This window comes from Malus domestica, chromosome 17 (genome assembly GCF_042453785.1).
Source record: "Malus domestica chromosome 17, GDT2T_hap1".
Lineage (NCBI taxonomy): Eukaryota > Viridiplantae > Streptophyta > Magnoliopsida > Rosales > Rosaceae > Malus > Malus domestica.
Genome location: NC_091677.1, coordinates 8,475,420 through 8,485,123, shown reverse-complemented (window position 1 = coordinate 8,485,123; position 9,704 = coordinate 8,475,420). Strand labels below are relative to the sequence as shown.

At 37.6% G+C, this 9,704-nt stretch overlaps 1 pseudogene; it reads left to right on the top strand.

Moving 5' to 3' along the window:
* Positions 1–3,216: 3,216 nt before the first annotated feature.
* Positions 3,217–6,036, top strand: LOC139193322 (CSC1-like protein At3g21620; annotated as a pseudogene).
* The last annotated feature ends 3,668 nt before the right edge of the window (positions 6,037–9,704 follow it).

Sequence of the window (9,704 nt, the reverse complement as noted above, 5' to 3'; positions counted from 1 at the left end):
ATCTCTTCAACATTCTTTGAGGCAATCAACATATCATCAACATATATCAATAAATAAATGAAAGACCCATCTTGCAACTTCTTGAAGTACACACAATGATCATATTGACTTCTAGAATAATTTTGGCCTCTCATAAATTTATCAAACCTCAAATACCATTGCCTTGGAGATTGCTTCAAGCCATAAAGTGATTTCTTCAATTTGCAAAACAAATTCTCCTTCCCTTTCACTATATACCCATCCGGTTGACACATATAAATCTCTTCATTCAAATCACCATGTAGGAAAGCCGTCTTCACATCAAGTTGCACAAGCTCAAGATCATACTGTGCAACAAGAGCTAACATAATGCGAATTGAGGAGTGCTTCACAACCGGAGAAAATATTTCATTGTAGTCAATGCCCTCCTTTTGTGCATACCCTTTAGCAACTAATCTTGCTTTGAATCTGACATTGCTTTTCTCATCAGCATCTTCCTTCTTGGCATACACCCATTTGCAACCGATAGCTTTCTTGCCATTAGGCAATTTAGCTAACTCCCAAGTCTTGTTCTTCAAGAGAGAATTCATCTCATCACCCATGGAATTGCACCACATCTCCTTCTCTTCACTCTCAATGGCTTCCTCGAAATTGGATGGAATCTCATCAGTGATAACAGGAAGAGCAAAAGAAACATAGTCACTATACCGAGCTGGCTTGGTAATTTGTCTCTTTCCTCTGTTTTTGGCAATAGACTCTTGAGGTGAAACTTGCTCTTCAACTTGAATAGAATCTTCAAGTTTAACTTCTTCAACATCCTCATGGTCTCCAACTTCTTCACTTGTAGTGGCTTCGACATCAGTGAAAATAGGATTTGAAGTACCAGAGGCAACTTTCTCAAGCTCCACCTGTTGGACATCTTTCACATTCTTCTCAGAGACTTTGTACATACTTTCTTCATCAAATGTCACATCTCTGCTGATTACAAGTTTTTTCATCTCTGGGCACCACAACCTATAACCTTTGACACCACTACTAAAACCAAGAAAGATAGCCTTTTTGGCTCTAGGATCAAGTTTATTTTCAGTCACATGAAAATAAGCAAGTGAACCAAAAATACGGATATAGTCATAATCAGAAGAAGGTTTTCCAGTCCATACCTCCATTGGTGTCTTACCCTGAACAGCAGCTGAGGGTAACCGGTTGATGATGTGACATGCATAATTAACTGCCTCTGCCCAAAATGACTTGCTTAAACTCGATTGAGACAACATACATCTAACCTTCTCAAGCAAGGTTCGATTCAATCTTTCTGCAACTCCATTTTGTTGTGGAGTTCCCCGAACACTGAAATGTCTCACAATTCCTTCCTCTTTGCAAACTTTAAAGAAATGATCGGATGTGTATTCACCACCATTATCCGATCTCAAAATCTTAATCTTTCTCCCAGTCTGGTTCTCAACCATTTTCTTCCAACCCAAGAAAATGCTTAACACCTCACTCTTGTGCTTTATAGTGTAGACCCAAGACCTTCTTGAATAATCATCAACAAAGGTCACGAACCAATATCTACCACTCAAAGAGGGAGTCTTTGTAGGACCCCAAACATCCGAATGCACATAATCAAGAATGCTCTTCGTCTAATGTACAGCAGTACCAAACTTCACTCTAGTTTGCTTCCCCAAGACACAATGCTCGCAGAAATCAAGCTTACAAGTCGCGGCACCTTTTAGAAGACCTTGTTTCACAAGCCCTTGTAGAGCTTTCTCACCGGCATGGCCTAATCTCATATGCCACAGTCTAGTAGTATCTGAATCAGATGTGCCCATATTTTTAGAGACTACAGATGCTTCACCTGTCACAGTGTTTCCCTGCAATAAATACAAATGACCACATCTAGGAGCTTTCATCACAACAAGTGCACCATAAGTAACTTTCAATGTCTGTCCATCTGAATGAAACCTGAAACCCTTAGATTCCAAAGTACCCAAAGAAATAAGATTTTTCTTCAAATTCGGTACATACCGAACACCTGTCAACTCTTTAACCATGCCATCATGCAACTTCAAACGAACTGTACCAATCCCTTTTGTTGTGCACGGATTGTCATCTCCCATGAACACAATGCCACCATCAAACTCTTTCAAGCTTAAAAACCAATCCTTGTGAGGAGTCATATGATGAGTACAACCCGTATCCAACACCCATTTAGTAGCACAATCAAATGATGAGGAAGTGGTTAAAGCAAAATCAAAAACATCTGTTTCAACCTCAGCAACATTGGCTTCAGAACTTTCTTTTCCTTTGGTCTTCAACTTAGGACAGTCTTTCTTCCAATGGCCCTTATTATGACAAAAGGCACATTCATCCATTTCCAAAGTTTTTCTACCTTTAGAGTTTCCTCTAGGTCGAGACTATGATTTTTTCCTGTTAGAAGATGATCTTCTCTCCGATGATCTACCTCTAACAAATAAAGCTTCAGAGGTACTATCATGGTTTTTATCTCTATGCCTCATTTCATAATTCATCAAGGCATTTGACACATCTTCAAATTTCACAGTTTCTTTACCATGCATAATAGTGGTAACAAAATGCTCATAAGAGTCCGGCAAGGAATTCAACAATATTAAGGCCTTATCTTCATCCTTAATATCCTCATCTAAATTTAACAAGTCGGCAATCAACTTATTAAAAGCATCAAGGTGTCTAATCATTTTTGTACCTTCTTTGTATTGGAAGCGGTAGAGCTTTTTCTTCAAGTGTAGCCGGTACTCTGCACTCTTCATCATATACTTGTCTTCCAATTTTTGCCACAACACACTTGCTACCGTCTCCCGCATCACAAAATACTTCTGAGTTTTTGCAAGGCACAACCGAATTGAAGAGCAAGCCCACAAATTTAATTTCTCCCATTCCGGCTTCGACATAGCTTCCGGCTTCTCTCCCAAAGTAGCAAGTAGATCTTGTTGAGCCAACACATCTTTGACCTCACATTGCCACATCCCGAAATTGTTTGTGCCATCAAACTTTTCCACTTCGAACTTTGCATTTTGCACCGTAGTTCTTGCAAACCCGGAGCTGCTTCCAAAAGGATTCTCATCTTGCCCGTCTGACATCTTTGGCAACTAAACAGTACCCAAGAGCAACTAGTGCTCTGATACCAATTGTTGTGCTAGGATAGCACCAAACCCGTTGGAACCAACTCAAGTTAACCCACAGATAATATATCAAATGAAAATGCAAGAACAAAATATAAAAGACACCAAGATTTTAACGAGGTTCCTCAACAGTCAGTGTAACTGGAGTACGTCCTCGGAGCAGTAGGAGCTCACCCAATAATCCACTATCAACCGAATGGGAGTTTACAAAGTGTTGGCAAGCTCACAACCCAAATAACCCAATACACCCAATAGCTCTCACACACCAAGGAAACAAATAGAGAAAGAAATATAATGATTAATGTCTTCTTTATACAAAGCTCAAAGCTATTACAACAATAATACTTTGATGGAGTGAGAACTAACCAAGAAAGAAAATCACATTTCTTTCTTATATGGGAGCTGCGTACCTCTCTTCTTCTTTCTGCTGCTCCCTTCTATTTTCTTCTTCTATGCGACTGTCTTTCTTCTCATTACAACAAAAGCAGCAATTGCTGCTAAAAATTCATTAAGTCACCCCGTGACTTCTCACATGGACCAAAGAAAAAACAAAAAAACTTTAGACAAGTTCCATGTTTTCCTCCCCAAAACAAGGAAGGATGTTGTCCACCTTCTTTTTTTTTTCTTTTGAATTGTTTTGTTGTCCACTTGGCCACTTGGCCAATTATTCAACAATCTCCACCATTTTCTCTTTGTTTTAAATTGTCCTAATTGAGCTTTCTATTTTCTTTTATTCTTATAAGACACAGCAATAGAAAAATCTTGCTGTGTACAGTCCCTTGCAAATATTGAGGGTAATGAGAAAGCAGTCCCCTTCCTAAAGCCCATTATTGAAGCGTGAGTATTTTCTTTCTATATAATGCATCTTTGTTTGAATGTTCCCTGGCTGGATGGTCAGCCATAATTCCTTTTTTTTTACCGTCGTTTTGCAATAACAACATCCCGTTTTTCATGCAGGAAATTCATAAAATCATTTATCCAAGGTTTCCTGCCTGGAATTGCTTTGAAGATTTTTCTTATATTCCTTCCCTCTATATTGATGGTAATGTCCAAATTTGAAGGTTTCGGTAGCGTATCAGCTCTAGAGAGGAGATCGGCTAGTAGATATTATATTTTCCAATTTGTCAATTATTTCTTGGGAGCATAATCACTGGAACTGCATTTCAACAACTGGATGAATTCATCCACCAATCTGCCAATGAGTATGTCCTTATATTTGCACCTCAACTCCTTTTAGTTTGCAGTATCCTGATGGTTAGTTATATGGAATGTACTTTTTCATTTCATACAAATACACTAACGTGAGATCATGGAAGAAGGCAGGTCAATCAAGTTTTGACATCATCTCTTGTGTGCATAAATTGATAGACTGCAATGAATATAAGGAAAACTAATAAAAAGGGCTTGCAAACTTTGAGTTTTAACTAAAAGGACAAAAAGGTGTTGTAAGTGAATAGTATCATGATTGATTTTTTAGAGTAAAAATGTGGTTTTTCGTTAAAATGAACAGTACATGGAGTTTTTCGTTAAAGCTCCCATGAATATAAGCTTCGTCCGCTCTGTATCTGATATCAACAGTGCTGCTTGATGCAAAAAAAATTTGATAATTAATTGGCTATTTGCAGGATCCCGAAGACAATTGGTGTTTCAATTCCAATGAAGGCAACCTTCTTTATCACTTATATAATGGTTGATGGGTGGGCCGGAATTGCTGGTGAGATTTTAAGGTTGAAACCCTTGATTATATATCACCTGAAAATTTTCTTCTTGGTGAAGACTGAAAAGGATAGGGAAGAGGCCATGGATCCCGGAACCTTTGGTTTCAACACCGGTGAACCTCAAATACAACTATATTTCTTACTTGGCCTTGTTTATGCTGTGGTGTCACCAATCCTACTTCCGTTTATAATAGTATTCTTTGCCCTGGCATATGTTGTTTATCGTCATCAGGTAAGTTGCGACATTTTCCAAGAGAAGGGTTTAGTTATTTTTTGGTTCAGATATTCATTTCTTGACTGAGTAATTCTGCTAAATTCTAATGCATTTCGTTGGTCGATTCTAGATTATAAACGTCTATAATCAAGAGTATGAAAGTGCTGCGGCATTCTGGCCTGATGTCCACGGGCGCATCATAACGGCACTAATTGTCTCACAACTGCTGCTGATGGGATTGTTAAGCACAAAAGAAGCTGCTCAGTCAACTCCACTGCTCATCACACTCCCAGTGTTGACCATATGGTTCCATAGATTCTGCAAAGGCCGTTACGAACCTGCTTTCATCAGACATCCCTTGCAGGTTTGTTGCATTCACTATTGGTTGACCTTGTTCTTTGTTGTGCTGGTCGAAGTGATTTGACTGTGGTGAACATTTTCTTATGGTGGATTGCAGGAAGCAATGATGAAAGATACATTAGAACGCACAAGAGAGCCGAATCTGATCATGAAAGGCTTCCTTCAAAATGCCTACATCCACCCAGTTTTCAAGGGTGAAGATGACAGCGAGAACGATGCACTTGCCCAGGAGTTTGGGAAGGAGCCCGCAGTTGTCCTAACAAAACGCAGTTCTCGAAGGAATACACCAATGGCGAGCAAATATAGCGGTTCTTCTTCATCAGCATCCATACCCGAGGACGATACTCAGAAGATGATCCCTTAAGAGTGTATTGCAACTCTTTGTTTAACTAGCTGTACATTTTTTTCGATGAAAAAAAGAAGTTAGCTGTACAATTTTGGCTTCGGAGGTTGTAAAGGAATTGTAGAGAGAGTTAAAATCAAATTTTAGCATGATTTGTAAAGGAATTGATCTTAAAACTTATGAGTGATGTGTAATGTACCCAAGAAGGGATAGAAGAAGCACTTTACTTGTGAAGGATGAAGAGAGTTTCTTGTTCCATGGAAATTACTTTGGTTCTCCACAGTGAATCAAAATTTCAAAATTCTCTATTTCTTGCTTCTTACCAAATCCACTACATTCATAAAAAAAAAAAAAAAAGTAATAAAAAAAGTAAGAGAAAAAATGAAAGAGGTATTTGTCGGTTTGCCCCCATAACTTGTAAAGAGGTGCCAATTTCCCCCTAACTTTAATTTTAGCCGATTACTTCCCGAAACTTTTATAATTAGCCAATTTCCCCCCTGAACTAGCGTTACAAGAGAAATTGGCTATTTATAAAAGTTCAAGGGGTAATTGACTAAAATTAAAGTTCAAGTAGGAAATCTAAAATTAAAGTTCAGGAGGAAAATTGACAACTCTATACAAGTTTAGGGAACAAATCGACAAATATGCCAAAAAAAATCTAGCCGCCCCATTCTCCTGATTGGACGGTGACAATCCATTCCAATTCATCTCTGATTGGCAGGTTGAACTCGGCTGTGGGGCCCAGTCGACTCATACTCCTCCTCCTCTTTTCCTTTTTTTTATAGTTTCCACAATCTTGACTCTTGCGAGAGAATGGACTAGGTGACGACGGCTGTGGATGCGACAACGTCGTCTTCGTCGTCAACAACGGCATCGATCCCATCGAACCTTCGCTCTCTTCGCTGCATTCCTCGCATGTGCTCTTGCTTAGTTCCTCAAGCTCTTCATCACCTGGTCCATACAATTTCGCATTTCTACAGCTCAGTTTCCCAATTTGAAATTAAATTATGAATTTTTAGCGTCAACTTGGTGTGAAATTGAGTGATGTGAGTGTTTTTAAGGTACAAAGAAAGGAGATGGGACTCAAAGAGAATGCTTGATTCTCGAGGAATGTTGTCATCACATTCTGTCACGTTTGTCCACCATCAATCATTTTGGTCAAAAATCTCTATTAAATAAGAATAAAATAATAAAAATAGCTTCAATTTATGTCAAATCATTTTAGCTCATCGTTTATTAAATTGAGGATATTTTGTCAATTTGGTGATTGTTTAATAAAACTTAAAACTTTTATGAGAGAATCAGAATGCAAAATTGACCTTTTAGTCATTATACCGTTTCAAGGTAGATAAAATCGATAGTTTTGCTGTATTAACCTTTGCATTTATAACCTATACAATGAATTAGACAATAGACAACATACAATCAATGACCTTTCCTGGCCGAAGCAATTTGATTTTTTTAATAGTATATGGTATAGTTATCTTTAAGCAGCTCATTTGTAAATTGTAATAGTAATTTCTTTCACATTGGACTTGTGCTCCATTGGTCTTGTTAGTATCTTGATACTGTTGTGATTTTAGATACCAGAGTAGAGGATGCCAATGCTGACAATGGAAAAGATGTGGCTAGTGATAGCGATTTTACCACTTGTAAAACAAAGGGTTAAACCATAGAAAATTCTTGCAAGAGAACAAGTGTTTGTAGTATAGAATGGCTCAAGCAAGGTCGATCTCCTCAGGGACTGATATAAACAATTTACGAGTTTTTGTGTATTTAACTTATTTAACTCTAAGAATTACACTAATTTGACGAAACTAAATATTATTGGATGTGACTTAAACAAATATCTAAAATGGGAATTGGTTTATAGGAATAATGATTCAACTTAAACAAAACAAGTAAATAAGGAAATTCAAGATAAAATAAATGATTGAAGAAAAATAGATTGACAATATGCTAGAGTTCAACCTTTACCAACAACACTCCTACGTAGCTCTTCCAATTGCTTAAATAATTGAAAACACACATGCTTTGAAGGTTGGATTTTCCTTGTATATGTTTTACTTGTGACATTCAAGTTAAAACGCATACCACTACATGCAACTTATCCATGACATTTGGATTAAATATAAACATGAGTGATTCATTAATCTTGATGAAAATCCTTTTGTTAAACCATATAATCCCTAAAAGCATGATATTTACCTTAGAAGAGTACAATTCTCAATTACAAGAAGCACAACCAATTTTAACGTGACATTCGTTCAAAATTGCATCCGATAACTTTTCTAAGCATCCTAATGATGATCAATCATCAAGACACATAGATAGTTTAATATAGAGATTGAAAATATCAAAGCAAGCATGTAACAACACTTAAGCAATTGAAAGATAAAACTACGTATTCATGTTGCGGCTCATGGTCTCACTCTAGCAAAATAAATTAGTTACACATAATTATGTTCATACATAAGAAATTATCCATAAAAAATAACAAGAAAGAAAACACCCATTTTTGGTTCCTCTGCTCTGCGCCCTCTGCTTCTGTGCTTCTGCTGCGCCTCTGCTCTTCGTCAGTCTCCTGCCTTTTTCTGTCCGTCGCTCCCTGCTCTGCTAGGTTTCTTTTATTTTCTGTTTTTCTTTCCCTGCACTGCGCAGTACGTGCCTCTCTCTCTTCCGTTTTATTCTTCTCTGCACTCCATCTGCCGTGTCTGCCCTCTCTCTTTTTCTTTTATTCTTCCACTCAGTCCGTGTCCTCCCACTTCTTTATTTTCTTATCCCTTCCACTCAGTCCGTGCTCTCCCTCTAACAAAAAGCAGCCATTTTCAATTCAATTTTCTCCATTTTGCTTGAAATTGATCCTAAACAAAATTAACTGCACATTAACACAAGGTAAGATAAAATGCCACAAGTTTAACACAAAAACATCACAAAAACCTTAGAAATGAATGGTATAAATGCATGAAATATATGAGTGATCAGCTAGTTCCAAGAATGAGACGCACAAGAAGGTTGACTGTTCTCTGACTCACTACAGTGATTTATTGAACTCCCGTATACTAAATGCTGACATAAATCCATACACGCAGATATCTCCCTTATCAACGCTGGAATCATCTTTTGAGGCTCTAAATGTAAAAACGTTTGACGGTGATCACTCATCCTGTGCTATCCTCATTACTAGTTTTATATTGTGAGATGCGAGGCCAAGTTTGTGATACAATTTTGTTTGTATTTTCAGTTGCATTTGCCGTTGATCCCCTCTATCATCAGAGATCAGACGTCTGCACAATTTGACGAAGGTGGGGCCAAAAGTCTTTTAATGAATAATCTCGGAGTATATGGTGGATGCAGAGTGCTCTTTGACTCTTCGGAAGTACCAGGGTAGCGCATAGCATCTGATAATCAACTTGATAAATCAATACCGTTGATCTTTCTTTTGCTGGTGGTGAGTTGTGTTTTCGGTATTGTATTGAGTTCTTCGAAATCTCATCTTCCCATTTTTTTTTCCAAATGAGAATGATGTGGCTTACTAAGATTAACTTTTTCTTGATATTTTATAGAATATGTAGAACAGATGGCATTGAACATGCGAAATCAAAGATGAAATTTCACCAATCTCAGGAGTTTAGTTGATTGATTTGATGAGGATAACAGAAGCCCACCTGATATATATATACACACACACACACATGTGATCAAGAATCAGCAGATCAAGTTGATGCTGCCTATAGCAATGAAGCTGATTTTGATTGTGATGTATCTGATAATTGCGGGAACTGGGATTATGATCATGATGACCAAACAAGCGTCGTGGAGGACCTTAACTGTGAAAGTTCAAATTTCCCTAGTTATCATGAGGTTTTTCGAACATACTATTCATATTAAGTTTGAATCGTAAATATTTGTTCCATCGGTTTTTCATTTTT